At 41.6% G+C, this 19,320-nt stretch overlaps 1 long non-coding RNA gene across 2 annotated transcripts; it reads left to right on the top strand.

Moving 5' to 3' along the window:
* The first annotated feature begins 17,492 nt into the window (after positions 1 to 17,492).
* Positions 17,493 to 18,895, top strand: LOC110696623. Of its 2 annotated transcripts, XR_002506349.1 has the most exons (3): positions 17,493 to 17,562; positions 18,233 to 18,576; positions 18,674 to 18,895. It is a non-coding gene; the product is annotated as an uncharacterized LOC110696623 (long non-coding RNA). The 2 variants fall into 2 exon arrangements; XR_002506350.1 differs by lacking the exon at positions 17,493 to 17,562 and having other exon boundaries at positions 17,800 to 18,576.
* The last annotated feature ends 425 nt before the right edge of the window (positions 18,896 to 19,320 follow it).

Here is a 19,320-nt window from a genome sequence, read left to right on the forward strand (position 1 = left end):
AAGAGTTTCAACGACAACAATGATGGACTCTTGTTTGAAGTGACTAGGTCACTTACGAACATGAATGTAAAGCTTTCGGATCAAGGTTGTCTTGCGAAAGAGAGGTACCATCTTTGGTCTACGGTCTGCAACACTAAGTTCAGACCGGGTATGCCCCTCCGACCCCATGTGACAAGAATGACTAAGCTCTTCAAGCACATGGAATCCTCGGAATTCCACTAGAAGATGGAATGGCTGGTCATATTTTGCTCACTTCACTCCACTCAGGATATGATGCATTAAAGGCATATATTTCTGATTCAAAGGAGACATATTCCTTAGAGAATGTGGTGGAGCTTCTGCACCGGGCCAACTCATTTGGGGCAACCAAAAGACCATCAAGAAGGAGGGATCTCAAGGTTAAGGCTAAGATGCGTTGCTTCTACTATGGCGAGCAAGGCCACTTCAAGAGAGAATGCAAGCTCTTTCGGGAGGAAGAGGAGAGGAATGGAGCATCCGCCTCAGGTATCTACCTTAACACTTGTGGATTAAGCTTATCATAAGGTATTTGATACCAAGTATGACTCACTTAATGTTGCCTTTTCAGGGACCAAGTGAGAAGCTTATCAAGTGTTGGTGCATGGACAAAAGACGACGAAGATGGTTTTTCGGTCGTGCTTGCATGCACTATTTTGTCTACGATATGTAATTAAACTATTTCTAGTTTTTCATGCTTTGAACATATTATCCATGGTGTTGGACACCTAGGAATTTCAAATGTAAGACTTTTGACAATAGTTGTTTCAAGTTTGTCTTACAAATTTATGTTCAATTAAATTGCATGTTTTACATATGACAAAAGTTGATACCACTAAGCTAAGACCATCGAGTCGAATCAAACCTACTTGTGGTATTGTCGTCTTGGCCACATTAACATCAAACGCATCAAGAAACTTCTTCAAGAAGGTGTTCTTGACTCATTCGACTTAGAATCGTTTGAAAATTGAGAAGGATGCTTATTAGGCAAGATGATCAAACAGCCATTCTCCAAGTTGGGAGAAAGGGCAAGTGACTTATTAGGTCTAATACACACGGATGTATGTGGACCTATGAGCACACCCGCAAGGCAAGGTTACCGATATTTCATCACCTTCACCGACGATTATAGTAGATATGGCTATATCTACTTAATGTCGAATAAGTCTGAATCCTTTGAAAAGTTCAAAGAATTTCAGAAAGAGGTTGAAAATCAACTTGGCAAGAAAATTAAAGCACTTCGATCGGATCGAGGTGGCGAATATTTGAGCCATGAATTCGACGATCACTTGAAAGAATGTGGCATTCTTTCAGAGTTGACACCTCCCGGAACTCCTCAATGGAACGGAGTGTCCGAACGGAGGAATCGGACCTTGTTAGACATGGTTCGGTCAATGATGGGTCTTAGTGAACTCCCTATCTCGTTCTGGGGACATGCGCTACAAACAGCAGCACTAACACTGAATAGAGCTCCGTCAAAAGCTGTTGAAAAGACTCCATATGAATTATGGACTAAGAAACCTCCTAGGTTGTCTTTTCTCAAGATTTGGGGATGCGAAGCATATGTCAAGCGATTAATTTTGGATATCCAAAAGAAACCAAAGGGTATTACTTCTACAATAAATCCGAGAACAAAGTGTTTGTTGCTCGTGATGGTGTCTTTTTGGAGAAGGATCACCTTTCCAAAATGACAAGTGGGAGGAAAATCGAACTCAACGAAGTTCGAGAGGACGAGCAACAATGTCAACCTGAAAAAACTGTCAATCTAGATACTTTGGAAGCATCTAAGAAGATTGGTCAGAGTCAAACAGACAATGTAAATGCTTAACCGATTACCCTACGTAGGTCGCAACGACAAAGACCTCAACCAGACAAATACCTCGGTATCGTCTTAACTGATGATCAGGACATCCTAGTTATGGATGGTGATGAGCCGGCGACATACAAGCAAGCTATGACGAGCCTCGACTCAGCAAAATGGCAAGAGGCCATAAAATCCGAGATGGACTCCATGTCGAAAATCAAGTCTGGGACTTGGTGAATTTGCCCGAGGGTTATACACCCATTGGATGCAAATGGATCTTCAAAGTGAAGACAGACAAAGATGGAAATGTATCGATATACAAAGCTAGACTGGTGGCAAAAGGTTATAGACAAGTCCACGGGATTGACTATGATGAAACTTTTTCACCAGTTGCAATGCTAAAGTCCGTCCGGATCATCCTAGCGATTGCTGCATATTACGATTACGAAATATGGCATATGGATGTCAAAATCGCCTTCCGTAATGGGATTTTGGAAGAAACTGTGTATATGACACATCCATAAGGTTTTGTCGATCCAGGCAACGCTGGAAAGGTTTGCAAGCTGAAGAAGTCCATTTATGGACTAAAGCAAGCCAGCAGAAGTTGGAATCTGCGATTTGATGAAGCCATCAACAAGTTTGGTTTTATCAAGAATCCAGATGAGTCTTGTGTATACAAGAAGATCAGTGGGAGTGATATTGCATTCCTAGTCCTGTATGTCGATGACATACTGCTCATTGGAAACAGCATAAATTTATTGGAGTCCGTAAATGGCTGGTTGGGAAAGTGCTTTTCAATGAAGGACTTAGGAGAGGCACAGTACATATTGGGCATCAAGATCTACAGGGATAGATCTAAGAGGATGATTGGATTAAGCCAGAGTACTTACATTGATAAGGTATTGGCTCGATTCAACATGAAAAATGCCAAAAGAGGGCATTTACCCATGTCCCATGGCATAACTCTCAGCAAGAAACAGTGTCCACAGACACCTGTTGAGCGAGAAAAGAATGAATCAGATCCCATATGCTTCGCTAATCGGATCGATCATGTATGCCATGATATGTACAAGGCCGGATGTATCATATGCCCTGAGTACAACGAGTCGATACCAATCGAATCCAGGAAAGGCGCATTGGACTGCAGCCAAAAACATCCTTAAGTACCTGAAAAGGAACAAGGATAAGTTCCTGGTGTATGGAGGCCACAAAGAACTGGTTGTTGAAGGTTACACCGACGCTAGCTTCCAGACTGACAGAGACGAATTCAAGTCACAGTCGGGTATATATTCTGTCTGAATGGAGGAGCGTTCAGCTGCAAGAGTGCTAAGCAGAGCACCACTGCATACTCTACAACTGAAGCCGAGTACTTGGCCGCATTGGAAGCTGCCAAGGAAGCTGTTTGGATTCGCAAGTTCATTAGTGAACTTGGTGTTGTACCCTCAATCAAGGGGCCGATAGATCTCTATTGTGATAATAATGGAGCTATCGCTCAGGCCAGGGAGCCAAGAGAACACCAGAAGGTCAAACATGTGCAACGGCGATTTCACATGATAAGGGAATGGAAATCCGAAGGTGAAATCAGAATTTGTAAGATCGGCACGGATAATAATGTAGCCGATCCTTTGACTAAACCTTTGCCTCAAGTGAAACACAACAAACACGTTGAGGCAATGGGAATCAAGCACATAGGAGATTGGCTTTGATATTATCTGTACAAGTGTTTTAATTAAACAGGGTTGATTTAATGTAAGACTCTGTACTAAAACCATTCATTAATGGAGTGATTAATTTTTGTGCAAAATTATCATTTACTCCATTACTATTTAATTGTGGTTTAGAATTAAATAATGAGTCCATTCGATTTATGGAAATATTCAAAACAGGGTATCAAGACCATGTCTTGGATAAAGAAACACCTGTTAAGTGAACATTGAATATTAAATCGAGAAGTATCCCTAATCGAGGTCATCTAACAGATGGACGATTGATGACCGCCATAGATTAGTGTGTAGTATGATTTACAGCACCGTTTCTTGTGCTGCGAGGACGTGACAGTCATAAATCATTTGCACAGGTACAGTTTAGAACTGTACTGGATAAGACCTATGAGAGTACTTTAAGAAAATTTAAATTTTTTCATAAGTACATTTCTCATTATGGCTATCAGAACTTGTTTCCTCATACCATGAGTATTGTGAAGTTTTCTTGTTTGAGTACTAGGCTCTTTGATGTTTCCAAACGTCTGCCGTACCTGGGGATCATAAAAGGAACACTCGGGAGTCTATGTCCTCTTAGTAAGAAGAACTTACAATATAAGACTGAGATTGTCCCCCTACTAACAATAGGGAAAATGTTTTGTTGTTTAAAAGGCCGCTAGAAGAGTGAGACTGGAAAATGCATGGCCATGCTCAGATGGATTTTAGAAATCATCTGCTTGTTGATAGTCGAACTCGGAAATCGAGAAACACTTCTGAACGTAATAAGGATGAAAAAGAATCTTACCTTATAGTTCACGAAGAAACATTAAGAGCAAAGGAAATGAGCTATACACAATATGCACACTTGTCCGGAAGGACAAGTGGGAGATTGAAAGGAATGGTGTCCTTCCAACAAGTGTATTATTCCGATAGAGGGTTCAGAATTATTACAGAGCTAATTCTTCAATCAGGTCAAGTGATCGGAATGCCTAGGTGGAGGCCGCTTCCGATCAGTAATATCGAGGTACAATTGATATTACAGCTTAATCTTAACTGAACCCTTTGGGTCGAACCCAATCGAATCTCCGATCTGAGACGTTGAATTAATCCGAAAGGATTTAATGAGTCGACAGAGTTTTACGAAAACAGACGTCAGAAATCGAGCCTAGGGCGTCGATACCGAGCGTCGCAAAATCAAAAGCTACAAGTATGAGCGTAGCCGTAGCTAGGCTAGGCTAGCTCATAGCATGCCTACGTGCACCATGTGTGTGCTAGGCTCACCATAATGTGCTAGGCACCATCGCATCCTAGTCGCGCCCTGGCAGCCCATCGCAAGCTAGAAAAATGCTAGCATGGGTGCCTAGGTGCGCATGGCATCCATCGTAAGCTACACAAGCACCAGGCAACCCATCGCAGCTAGCAGCACGCTAGCCTAGTGCCTGGGTGCATATGGTGCCCTATCGCAGCGCACAACCCTTGCTAGGCACCATCACAAGGGCATGGCACCACGCACAATCAACATCGCATAGCCAGGGGCATGCGTGTGTGTGCATGTGTGCCTCGCAGCCTCGCACACTAGCCTCGCACAGCAGCCGCACTGATGCGTGTGGGCTGGTGCGTGTGCATGCAATAGCTTGCTGGGTGCTAGGCAGCAGCACCACGCATGAATGTGCGTATGCGTGTGTGCAGGCTTCGCACCAAGCACAAGCAGTGCTAGGCACTGGCTAGTGCGAGCATAGGGTGGTGCATGATGCGAGTGGGCTAGAAATGTGTGTGCGTAGGTGCATGGCGCATGGCTGGTGCGTGATGCATGTGCAACCAGCCAGTGCGTAGCATGCGAGGCCAGTGCCAGCGATGCGATGCGAGAGAGAGAGAGTGCGTGGTGCGATAGGCAGTGCTGGGCTGCCAGCAGCAGCAGCGTCTAGCACTAGCCAGCACCAGCGCCTAGCATGGCCTAGCACCAGGCATGCTAGGCTGCTGGGCAGCACCATGCTAGCTGGCTAGGCTGGCCAGCGCCATGCTAGCTGGCAGCAGCCCAGCATGCCCCTTGCATGTGGCGGTTTAAGGGAGTGGGACCAATTGGCTTAGAGCATGCCTTGGGGATCAAGGCAATGGTCCCCCCCCAAGGTTCATGGTCCTCAGCTAACCTTCTCTCTCCACTTGACACTTGTTGCATTGTGATTAGTTTTGTTTATTAATTTATTTTGGAAATAAATTAATTAGCAAAAATCCATTCTCCCACATTGGTTGGGGAATGAGAATCAAGGGATCATTTCCCTTTAAATACCAAGCTTGGTATTGGGATTTGACACAACCTTGAGTGGAATTAAAAAGGTAACTCTAAGAAAAGAGTAAACCTTTGATTTGTAAAACTCATAGTTATTTTGTCCGGGTCTTGACTAACCTTCAAGACTTAGGACGCTCGGGTCGGGTCGAGGGTACAATCCGTCGGAGATATCGTTTTTTCGGGATTTTGAAGTAAGAGCTCTTTAGGAGCGAAGCACGCGTCAAAGGTATAATTCTTGTCCTTAATCTTGTTTGATTAAGTTTATTATGCTTGTTTAATTGCTTTAATTAAGGGGCGGGTCTTTGTGGGTTTCCTTCCGCGTAGTGTCGGGTCACTACGAAACACTACAAGCCGTTTAACCCAAAATTAGTCAAAAAATATTTTGCATAAGTCGGAAGAACCGTGGCCTAGCCTCGTTAAAATAAATAAATAAAATAATTAAAATGGCCCCAATTACGCAAAACAATAGCCCACAACATACCCCAAGTTCCTAGCATCAAAGCCACGGGGATAGGCTTGCTAGGCACTAAGGTCGTGGCTGCTTGCCTAGGGTGCTGGGCTACGCACCATGGCTTCCTAGTAGCCCCTAGGTGCTATGGCTTAGCGTGCTGGCATGCCTGCCTAGCAGAGCGCGCCATGCTTGCTGGCATCACACGCATCGCAGTAAGCTAGGTACGCTTGCATGCATGCTGGTGCTAGTAGCGTGTGCTGGCTGGCTGGGGCTCGCTGCCTTGCTGCCCAGCAGCATGTGGGTACCCTCACACACCACACGCATCTTCTCGCACGGCCATAGCACCAAGCGCAGCCTTGCACATACATCGTAGCACCTAGCACCACACACTTGCACACAGAATAGAACTAATTTAGAGCAAAATGCAAATAAAATAAGTCCAACTTAATTAAATTCAATTTTAATAGTGCACAAGCCTAAATTATTCAAGAACCATTCTTTAAATCAATTTAGGTCTATCTTGATACTACAAAAGTGAAGGGCTACACTCATAATTAATTTAACCAAAGATAAATTAATAATGAGATTTGACAAAATTAAAGGGGTTGGAAAAATAAACCCTTTCATCCAATGAAAAATATCCAACTCTAGCTTGTGCATAATTGAAAAATTACATCTTCCAATATGAAGATTAATTAAATTTCAACAAGTTTTGAACTTTAAGGACTTTAATCAACTCAAAAATGATTAAATCCAAAAATTAGTTCAACATGGAATTGTAGCAATCAAAGTTCAACCCAAATAAACAATTAAAGATTGGATCTTTAACATATTAGGGACATCAAAATTACAAGTTCACCATAAACATTCACACTTGAAGCAATTTATTTGCAAAAATGTGAAAATTTCAAGTTTAAGTGAAAAAATGAACTCACCAAATTAAGCACCAATTATGACTTTATAAACATGCTTAATAAGGCTTATAGTTGCAGTACATTAGGGATGCAACCATACATTTAATCTACCTTTAACATGCCATAATTAATCAAGGTTTAAAGATTTAAAAATTTTCGTCAAAAACAAAAAACCACTCGAAAAAATGTTTCTGGGTGGATTTTGGCTTCTGGATATTTCTCGAAGAAGGTCAAAAACGATTTAGAACATCGATTCCACCCAAAAATCACTATTTTTGAATCGAAATCTGGGTTCCTTGGCCAAAATTAGTAAAATACGAGATTAAAACTAATTAAAACGAGCTTCTAATCTAATTAGAAAGTAAAACCAGAATTTAAATCCATTTTAAATCATCTCAATTATTTATTAGTTACAATAATTAACATGAGCGCGGCTCCGATACCGATGTTGGGTTTCATAGCGTCTAACGCTACACGGAAGAGAAACATGTTCAAGATCCGCTCACTAATTAAAGCAACTAAATATTTAATCACATAATTAACAACATAAGAGAGAGAAAGAGAAAAGACATTCTTACCCTTGATGCGTGCTTCGCTCGATTCACGAGCTCTTACTTCAAAGCTCGAGCCTCGCAAGTGCGACGGCCTCCTACGGCTCGCTCCCTCGACCCGACCCGAACGATCTTAATCTAGAGGTTAGTCGGGACTTGACCAATAAAAACTAGAGTATTATGAACTTAAGGTTTCTCACTTTACTAAGGCGATGCCTTTTTAGTTCCACTCAAGTGATTTTTCCCAAACCCAAAACTTGGGTATTTATAGGGAATGGAGACTTGATCTCCCTTCTCCCATAATTGTGGGAGATTTGCATTTTACTCTATTTTAATTTTAATTAAAAACAAAATAAAAATGCAAGGCAATCAACAACCTCCAAGTGGCACAAGGAGGGAGAGATTAGGTGAGGACCACCAAAGGAGGGACCAACTCACCTTGCTCCCCAAGCCAAGCACCAAACACTTATGGCCCCCTCCTTGACTGTGAGCTGGCCTAGGGACAGTTGGCAGCCAGCCAACCTTGGCTTCCAAGGTATCCCAACTGGCGCCTAGTGCCTTCGCTGTGATAGCAGGCCAGCCAGCACACGCATGTGCACAGCCAGCAAGCCACGCATGCCATGCGGGTTGCTGCTGTTGCCTAACGTATGCTGGGCGCTGCTCACCTCGCAAGCACGCATAGCCTAGCACTCGCATACGCAGCACGCTATGATATGCTTCGTGCTAGCGAGGCCCAACCTTGTGATGTTGTGTGCTAGCGAAGGGGTTGGGTGCTTGGCCTAGCATGATACGATCACTTGACCTCACTGAAGAATTAGCTTTCTAATAATTCTGAACCCTCTATTGGAATAATACACTTGTTGGAAGGACACCGTTCCTTTCATAAACACATAAAGAGAGTAGAGAGAAAGTAAGGACAAGATTAACTCACCCTTGATGCGTACTTTGTTCGTATCTCGAGCTCGGATTTGGAAAACTACAAGACTTGGAAATGCAAGACCTCCAACGTCTCACACCCTTTATCATCGAACCGGCCCGTACCCCGTAGCTTAAACAGGGCTAGACCAAAATTACTTGAGTTTTACGAACTTAAGGCTTTCTCACTCTTTGGGAGATTCCTTTTGAGTTCGACTCAAGTGAGTAATCCCATCACCCAAGGTGAGTATTTATAGGGAAATTCTCCCAAGAGTTTCCATTAACTTTCCATATGGGAAAGTTGGTGAAATGTGAAAATGAATTAATTAATTTAATTCTAAATTAAATTAAATAACAATTAAATTAGCAAACAACAACTGTCACAAGGAAAGAAAAGGGGGTAAGTGACGACCACAAGAGAAGACCACACCTCCCTTACTTCCCTAGGCAAATCCCTTCCAACAAACCGGCCCACTAGCATGCAGCTAACTGGCGGACTGCCTTAGCCACCAAGGTTGTTGTGCTGGCACCGGGTGCCTTGGCTAGGTCTGCCTTGCTGGCCCATGCCGCGCCAGCCCGCACAAGCAGTTGTGCGATGTGAGGCTTCTGCTACTCTTTCTAGGCATGCAACCCGGGCTAGCTAGCGCTAGCAGTAGCCAGCGAGGCCTAGCGTGCTAGCGTGCAGCTGGCCTTGCTAGCACGCGAGCTCGGCCAGCAAGCTCCATCCATCACCCGCATAAGTTGCTGGGCTTGCGGCCTTGCTAGCGTTTAGGCTAGCGGCCCTATATAGCCTAGCCCTCGCTTGGCTCGGCCAATGCGAGACTACGGTTATGTATTGACTTGTTGTTTGACTTTATTTCTCGTTTCGTCGATTCATAGAATCAACTTGACGTTCAACGCTCGGCTTCGACGATCTAAGTTCGGAATCCGACGTCTTAGTTCGTAAAAACTCTCATCGACTTATTTAATCCTTCAGATTAATTCGTTGCCTTGGTTCGGTTACAAGATTGGCTGTGACCTGAAGTGTTGAGTCAAGAGCAAGCTGTAATATTATTTATACATTAACATTACTGATCGGAAGCGGCCTACAGCTAGGCATTCGGATCACTTGACCTCACTGAATAATTAGCTTTCCTAATTAATTTTGAACCCTCTATCGGAATAATACATTTGTTCGAAGGACATCATTCCTTTCACAAAAGACGTATATAAGTATGATAAATTGATAGTAAATACATAACTGAAGAAAAATGATTTATATAATTAAGATTCATAACACATCAACAAAGATTTAATAAATTGGATTACCAATATATATTATAACTACTACATCCGTTCCTTTTTAGTTGTAACAAAGTAAATTTTTATATCTCACAAAAATACCCCTTTGTTGCATCTAAAAAGTAACGGAGGTACTATTAAATATATATTACACACATCAAAGTGCAGTTACATTATACAATGGTGGTATTTAACTACTTATTTATAACACGGTCTTCAATATCCAAGTATTTACAAAATTGTAATGATAATTATTTATTTATTCTAACAGTAATGCATTATAGGGGGACATGATCATGAGTACCACGATTGAGGAAAAAAAAACACATACAAACACGGTTCATTTATTCCACACCTTCCTCCCCTAACCAACTCCATCAATAACTTACATGTGCTGGCGTGTTGCCACTTGAGAAACATGAAACCATGCAATATAAGCCCTAAGTGTCACAATCTGAAAAATCTGGCTTAGAGTTGTGCGGCGCACGCTCGTCAAAGGAGCAACGAGGGTGCAAGCCAAGAGTCTTAAGTGTTACGAGTTTAGTAGCAACATGATTGAGAAGGTGTCTTTGGGGTTCACTCTTGTCTATTGGGAAGTAAGAGTAAGAGCGAGAGTCGGTCGGGGTTTGTGAGGACCGATCAAGTCAAAGTGCTCACAAGCGGGTCTGACGACAAGTGTATCTTTTGGAGGGTCTCTAGGTTACGGTTTGAGACCTGCAAGCACTAGTATTAAGAGCTTAAACAACAAAAAGATTTAAAGCAAGTAGGAGCCTTTTGATTTCATATCACTCGCTCCCTAAAAAGATTTAAATATAATTTACAATGGAAATCTAGCGAACATTAGATTGACAGTAACACAATAATTCTAGTTAAAGCCTAGAAAAACTAAGAAAAGCCGAGAAAAACTAAGAAAAGCCTAGAAAGCTATACATAAGCAAAATAGAAGTAAAAAGGAAGAAGAATACATAAGAAAGGAGGTGGATTCTAACAACATCCCCCACTTAAGTCGTCGACGTCCTTATCGACTAATTGAGGGGTGTGTAGCAGGGAGTAGGGGAGTTGTGGGTTAGTGTATTGTTGTGGTGATGGTTAAGTGAGGGAGTGGTGTATGATAAGCTGGCAGTGGGGGTTGTTCACTTGCTTGTTGAATCGACGCTTGGTGCTCCAAAAATGGCTTTGATTTAAAACCCGTGCCTCGACACGAACACGTACCTACACACACCAACAAAACCGAGGAGAGAAACAAGGACAAGAACTAAAATAATAAAATAAAATGCTAAACTAAAATAAATAATAAAAAGAGAGAAGTGAGAATTTATTAACCAAAATTATGAAATTAAACTAAAAACTATTAAAAAAATTACAAAAATACTCAAAATGAAGATTTAATAAAGAAAATAAGAAAATGAGATAAATAAGGCCTAAAACTAGGGAGAATATAACAAACCAAACCTAAAAACGAGTTAGAAATACCTTAAAAGTGACATAAAAGTCACTTATCATCGACTTACAAAACATACCCCTAAAAAAGAAGAATTAGCAGCTTCAATCTTCTGTCACAGGAGCGGCTCTCATCCTGGTTCTGATGTTGGCGTGATTGCTGATGTTACGGTTGCTGTCTTTGGGATCTGGATGATAGGGTTTGAGACGACTAACATGGAATACGGGGTGTATCCTCATCCACGTAGGCGGTTCAACCTTGTAAGCATTCTTCCCAATCTGTTTAGTGATGCGGATGGGCCTTCATAGTTTTGTATCAAGCAACGATCTCTGCCTTTGAGGAATTTCAGTTGTTTTGATAGGACCTTCACCATCACCATATCTCCAACTGTGAAGTCTACCGGCCTTTTGTTTTGATCAACCCATTTTTTCATCCTACGAGACACTCGTTTCAGGTAGGCTCTAGCAATTTCAGTGTCCACTCTCTCGTAAAATCTCGAGCCTAAGAACTTCTCCCACTTTTCAAGTCCGCCACAGTGTGAGGGAGAAGAGTATATTGGCCCATGATCAATTCAAAGGGGCTTTTGTTGGAAGAGGAGCTCCTTTGAGCGTTGAAGCAAAGTTGTGCTACATCCTTCTAGTTAGCACTTACAAAATGCCGCAAGTATTCTTCAAGCAATCCATTGAATCTTTCCGTCTGTCCATCGGATTGCGGATGGTGGCTAGACAACATGTTGAGGTCAGATCCCATCATGTGAAACAGCTCAGACCAAAATATACTGGTAAACCTTGTATCTCTGTCGCTCACTATGCTCTTTGGCAGCCCCCAATACTTCACAATGTGTTAAAAGAAGAGCGATGCCTTTTCTTCTACTCCGCATGCCTTTTACATGGGCACGAACGGGCATATTTGGAGAACCTGTCTATCACCACCATGATAGAGGAAACTGATCCACTTTCGGGAGGCCGCTAATGAAGTCCATTTAAACACTCTCCTAAGGTCACGTGGGTACTGGTAGAGGTTCTAGGAGGCCCCCGGGCTTCTATCTGTCGACCTTGTCCTGCTGGAACACAAGACAAGTTTTGGTGTAGCTCATGAAATCTTCTTTCATTCCTGGCCAGTAGTATCCCATCGAGAGTAAACTAAGGGTTCTCTGCCACCCTAGATGCCCTGCCCATAGCGTGTCATGACATTCTTTCAATAACATCTTTCTCAATCCCCGACCTTTAAGGATGAAAAGCTTCCTGCCTCTGGTGAAGATGAGGTCATCCTCCATCCAAAAGCTTCTGGTCTTCCTTTCTTCAATCATCTTCATAATTGTTTTTTTCATCAGATCATCTGGTAGGTAAGCCCGTACTTGATCCCTAACAGATGTAGCAATGCTGCTTGCGGTTATCTGAGCTAACCTGTGAATTGAGGCAAGATCAACACGTCTACTTAGGCCACCATACACTCTGTTGCATGATCCCGTTCTGTAAGTGAACTCCACATCAAACTCGGCAAGCACCTCTTGCCACCGAGCATGTCTCCACGTCAGTTTGGGCCAGGAGAGAAAGTTACTTGCCGCTGTGTTATCAATGCGAATGGTGAACTTTAACCCCAATAAGTAGTGTCTACGTCCTCTTAGGCAGTGCATAATAGAGAGCAATTCCTTCTCTTGTGCCGCATACCTCCTCTCGGCATTATTCAACTTTCTGCTTTCAAATGCGATAGGGTGCTCTTCTTGGAGAAGTACTCCTCCTAGTGCAAAGTCCAACGCATTTATCTCTACCACAAATGGTTTGTTGACTTGGAAAAGCAAGGACCGACTTTTTCAGCACTACCTCATTGAGCTTTTGAAAAGCTTCCTTCTGTGGTCCTGACCATTCCCAACAACTTTCTTTCCGCCACAGGTCGATTAGAGGGCTCGCGATCTTCGAGTATCCCTTTATTAGTCGTCGATAGTAGTTTGCCAAACCTAAGAAAGATTGCAATTAGGAGGTGTTTTTGGGGTCTTGCCAGTCATGAACAACACATATCTTCTTGGGTTTCATTCTCAATCGACCCTTCCCCACAAAATGTCCAAGAAATCCAAATTCTTCCTGCGTGAAGGCACACTTCTCTCGCTTCACAAATAAGTGATGTTCTCTCAACTTCTCGAAGACCATCTTTAGGTGATCGAGATGTTCTTCAAAATTCTTGCTATGGACCACAATTTCATCTAGGTACACAACCACAAATTTATCTAAGTATTCGCTAAACACTTGGTTCATCAGAGTGCTGAAGGTAGCGGGTGCATTCGTCAACCCGAAAGGCATAACTAGCCATTCAAATGCCCCATACCTCGTCACATAAGTTGTCTTGTGTACATCTCCTTCGGCGATGCAATTTTGGTGATAGCCGGACTTCAAGTTTAGCTTGGTGAAGTATACTGCATCCCCTAACTGATCGAACAGATCTGCCACCAAAGGAATGGGGTGGTGATTGTGCACCGTTACCTTATTTAATGCTTGGTAAATGATGCATAATCTAAGACTCCCATCTTGTTTCTTCTGAAAGAATACTGGTGCCCCGTAAGGAGCCTTTGAGGGGCGGATGAAGCTTGCTTCCAGTAAGTCCTCCAGTTGTCTCCGGAATTCCGCTAATTCCGGGGGAGCCATGTGATAGGGGCTACGTGCTGGAGGTTTTTCCTCGGGCACAAGCTCAATCTCATGGTCCACCGCCCTCCTAAGAGAAAGTACTTCTAGTAGTTGTTTTGGGAGAGGATCATCGAATTCTGCTAATAACTCGGCAAGGGCTAGAGGGAGGTTGCCACTTGCTTCATCCTCCTTGGTGGAGAGGATTACGAGGAACATGGGCTCATTCCTCTTCAAACCCTTCTCTAATTGCATGGCCGAGGGGAAGGGACCTTTTAGCCCTTTTCCCTGATTACAGGCTCTGAGGAGGCACGGTTACTGCCCTGCCACTGGTATAGATCTAAGGTGCGGCATCGGAATGGCCTTACTTACATGTAGGAAGTCCATACTAAGCACCAAGCTGAAATCATCCATTGTAGCTACTAAAAATTCCAACTATCCACTCTAATCCCCTAGCTTCATTACCACCTTCTTGGCGACGCTGTGGATGAGCTGAATTCACAGCTTTCATGCTACTCGCTTCTTGTAGGAGCTTCAACCCCAGTCTTTTTGCCTCCTTTTCTGAAATGAAGTTGTGGGTGGCACCCGTATCCACCATTGCCCGGGCTTCCTTCCCATTTATTAACACATCCACATACATCAACTCAGCATTCTTGGATTAGCCCATAGCATACATCATGCGAACTGCACCCAACCTTAAAGGTTCCTCTTCACCAAATTCTATCTCATCGCCTTCTTTGGGCTATGTCACTTCTACTGACATAGAGGACAATTTCTTTTGGAGATTGTCAATTTCTCCCTTGTGGAAACACTCAAACCACTTGTGCAGTCCTCGACAAAGGATGCACGTCAAGGGTCTTGCTGCCAATTATGATCCAGAGGTGCTTCCTTTACTAGAGAAGGAGGAAGCCCCACTCTTCTGGGAGTCTTCTCCGCCAACTCTTATTATATTTATTGTTCAAGTTGTTAGAGATAACTTGGGAGCTGTATCCTGAGTTTCTAGGAGGGTTTGGTGTTGGGTCGATACTTCCCTTCTTCTGATTCTGCTCTTTATTTGACGAGTAATCCATCAGCCTTTTATCTACGCCTATGGCCCCCGACAAAGTATCAATTTTCCAGCGCTAAATCTCCCTTTGGGCCTAATCTTTCAAGCCGCACACAAAGTTGAACAGACGGTCCTTCTCAGACATGTCATGGATCTCCAACATGCACGCAGAATATTCTTTCACATACTCTCGAATGGAGCTCTTATGTTGTACAGTTGCGAGCTTGGTGAGAGCAACAAACTCAATATTCTCGAGGTAAAACTGAGCCATAAGTTCTTTCTTTAGATCCTCCCAAGTATCTATCGACGTCCTCTCAGCTTGGGTGTCGGTGTAGTTGGTGCTCCACCAAAGTTAAGCGTCATCCACTAAATACATCGTGGCAGTATCAACCTTTAGCTCGTCCTCCAACTGACATATGCAGAAGTATTGTTCCATGTCGAAGATGAAGTTACGGACTTCTTTTGAATCTCTCGTGCCATTAAAGGTCCAAGGCTTAGGGGGTTTTATCTTGGCACCTCCACTTCCCCCAAGCCCTCTTTAGGCACACATCAAGGTCGCACATTTGTCTAGTGCTTCGTCAGCCAACCCTTGCACACAATTAAGCTACTCCGTCAGCCCATCTACAGTCGACGCAAGCCTCTCCATTTGCTTGGCTTGCTTTATCACAATATCTTCGAGTTTGGGCAACCTTTCTTCAAGCATTTGACTTGCCTTCAAGCAAGGCAATTCGTTCTTCCCACGTATCCCAATGTTCAGGCATCTCCCTGTCCTCTCTAGAATGAGCCTTGGCTCTGATACCAACTGTCACGGTCCGAAAAATCTGGCTCGGGGCCGTGCGACGCACACTCGTCAAAGGAGCAACAAGGGTGCAGCCAAGAGTCTTAAGTGTTACGAGGTTAGTAGCAACACAATTGAGAAGGCATCTTTGGGGTTCACTCTTGTCTATTGGGAAGCAAGAGTAAGAGCAAAGGTCGGTCGGGGCTCGTGAGGACTGATCAAGCCAAAGTGCTCACAAGCAAGTCCGGACAAGTGTATGTTTTGGAGGGTCTCTAGGGGGGCGCTTTGAGATCTTCTAGCACTAGTATTAAGAGTTTAAACAACAACAATTTCAAATCAGGTAGGAGCCTTTTAAGTTCATTGATCACTCGCTCCCTAAAGAGCCTTAAATAGAATTTACAATAGAAATCTAGTGAACTCTATACTGACAGTAACACAATAATTCTACTTAAAGCCTAGAAAAACTTAAAGAAAAGCCTAGAAAGCTACACATTATTAAAATACAAGTAAAAGGAAGAAGAATACATAAGAAAGGAGGTGGATTCTAACACTAAGACACAAACCACAATTTGACCTTTGATGATCTTCTATACAGCACAATTGGCAGTTTTGGCACAGTAGCCGCTCTAGCTGGCCGACCATCTATTGCGCAGGCATAACATTACAACTAAGTGAGTAACAAAATGGCCCATCGACGCACAATGATTAAATGGTACACATGATGGTGGGGTGTGGAACAACTTGAAAAAAATTTCATGGACCTAGTCCACAATATTATTACTGTGGACCTGAGGTTTATGCGCACGCAATTGACGTTATATTTGAACATTGTGACCCTAAGTTTAACATATTAACCTTATTGTTAACATAGTAACCTTTATTTGAACTTGTGTGACCTTTATTGTTATTATAAACCTGAAGTGCGATGTTATGTTGAACATAGCAACATTAATTTTAACATGTTGACCTTTATTATTCATATTGATTGGTATATAAAATATTCATTAAAAAAAATTAACCTTTTATAGCATTTATAATGCCACAATGACTTTTATTTCAACATAGTAACCTTTAATTTAATATATTGACTTTTTTATTAATAAAATAGCCATAATGTCTCTAATATTAGTGGTTTACACAATAAATTAGTATAAACCAGGTCCATTTAAGAGTTTGTAGTAACAACTAGTTTATATAAGTAAAGAAGTAATGTGTAGTACTTCGTATAAGAAGTCAAATCAATTGAAGTAACAAAATGTGGAGGTTTTTATTAAATGCTCTACCAACGTTTAGGGGTGTACATGAACAGGACCGGACCTGAAAACCGACCTGACCCTGACCTGTTGGGACCGGACCTGACCCGGACCTGTAGATTCAGGTCCGGTCCCGGTCCTTGAAAATCAAGGTTTCCGGTCCCGGTCCGGATCAGGTTCAAACCCGGGGTTTTCAGGTCTGGACCTAAAACCCGTTAAAAATGCGTTTTTTTTTTTAAAAAAAAAAAAAAAAAAAAAAAATTCCCAAATTTCAAAAGATGTCAGTTTCATTTTTGTTAACACACTAACCCTAATTCACTCCTCACTCACTCTCTCTCTCTCTCAGCCGACAAGCACACACGGCAACACCCACTCCCTCCAGACCACCGCCCAGGCGCCCAACACAAGTCGGAAGTCGCCACCGCCCACCAGACGTCCAGACCAGCAGCGACTACACGTTGTACATCCTGCAACGACGAGTCGACGACTACACCCTGCATCTGCATCTCACTGTAAGTTCTTTTTTTTTAATTAAATCTAATTATATTTGAATTGGGTATTTTGTATTTCAATTGCTTATGATGATTGTTTGATGTTTGTAAGTTCTGTTTTTTAGTTAATTTTTTTTTCGAATTCATGATTTTTTTTTGAGGTTTTTTTTATTTATTTTAAGTAACTGTTTTTGAATTATTTTAGTTCATTTGTTTCGAATGCATGTTGAATTTTGGTATCCTGTAAGTTCTTTTTTTTTTTTAAATTAAATCTAATTATATTTGAATTGGGTATTTTGTATTTCAATTGCTTATTATGATTGTTTGATGTTTGCAAGTTCTGTTTTTTAGTTCTTTTTTTCGAATTCATGATTTTTTATTGAGGTTTTTTTATTTATTTTAAGTAACTGTTTTTTAATTATTTTAGTTCATTTGTTTCGAATGCATGTTGAATTTTGGTTTCTTTCGATTTGTGTGTTTAAAATCTGTTTATTCCGTGAATTTGCTCGGAGTAGATTGATAAATCTGTTTAAAGTAGATTGATAAATCTGTTTAAAATCTGTTTCTTTCGAATTTAGTTCATATTGTAGAATTTGTTGCCTTGCTGGTGTATTGTATATTTGTATGTATTCTGTTTATTTTGTGAATTCAATTTGAATTGTAATTGAATTCTATCGTTTTATATGTTTAGGATCAACAAGAACCACGGATTCTTACTCTTGCAATGTAAGTTGTTCTCACATTTTTTTATAAAATGTTATGTGTTTATAATTGTTACTTAAAAATTACTTATATTGTGTATAATTATATTGAAGATTGTGTATAATTATATTGAAGATGGAGAGCTCTCAATCCAAAAGATCTGCTGCTTTTTCTCAAGAAATGTCACAGCCACTTTCTGAAAAGGATATGGAAGAATTGCAATCTACTTTGCCTCCAGATAAGAAGTTAAAAGCGGGGCGGGAATACATATGGAACAGAAAAAGTAAGAGGATATGGAAGAAAATTTGAAAGAGTTACAAGAAATGGAGAAAGGTAGTATTAATTTTATGTACTTGTAATTTTGTTACACCAAATTTATTATTTCATTGTTATCATTCATTAATATATTCTATAATGTTTTTTTATTTAGAGGTGCAACATGATGTATCTAACGATGGAGACGATGAAGTTGTTTTCGTTGACTCATTAGTGTGAATCACGCAATCAAAGGGAAAGCAACTCGCCAAAATTCAAGTTGTCTTTGGATAATTTATGTATTTCTAGTATTTGAGACTTAGAGACTTTATGTAATTTAATGAATTATTTGTTATATTTGAGACTTATAGATTTTATGTAGTTTTTGTCATTGATATTTTCATATTTTATGTAAACAGGTCTATAATCAGGTCCAACAGGTTATTTATTTTCTTTTAAAAAAAACAAAAAAAAACACACAAAACAGGTCTGTTCAGGTCTGGACCTGACCCGGACCTGATTGCTCAGGTCTGGACCTGACCCGGACCTGCTGAATCAGGTCCGGTCCCCGGTCCTCAGAATTGGCTGATTCAGGTCCCGGTCCTAACAGGTCCGGTCCGGTTTTGGACCGGTGTACAGCCCTACCAACGTTAGCTTACATTAAGTCTTTTCATTATTTATATGCATTTAATTATGGATAAATATTATTTAATTTTATATACTTCCTCTGTTTGATTTTAGTTGCATCACTTTCCTAAAATAGAAGTTTCAAATTCGTTGCATCCTATCACATAAGTCTATTTTTTATCACCCATCCCCAAA

Source organism: Chenopodium quinoa, unplaced genomic scaffold (genome assembly GCF_001683475.1).
Source record: "Chenopodium quinoa cultivar QQ74 unplaced genomic scaffold, ASM168347v1, whole genome shotgun sequence".
Lineage (NCBI taxonomy): Eukaryota > Viridiplantae > Streptophyta > Magnoliopsida > Caryophyllales > Amaranthaceae > Chenopodium > Chenopodium quinoa.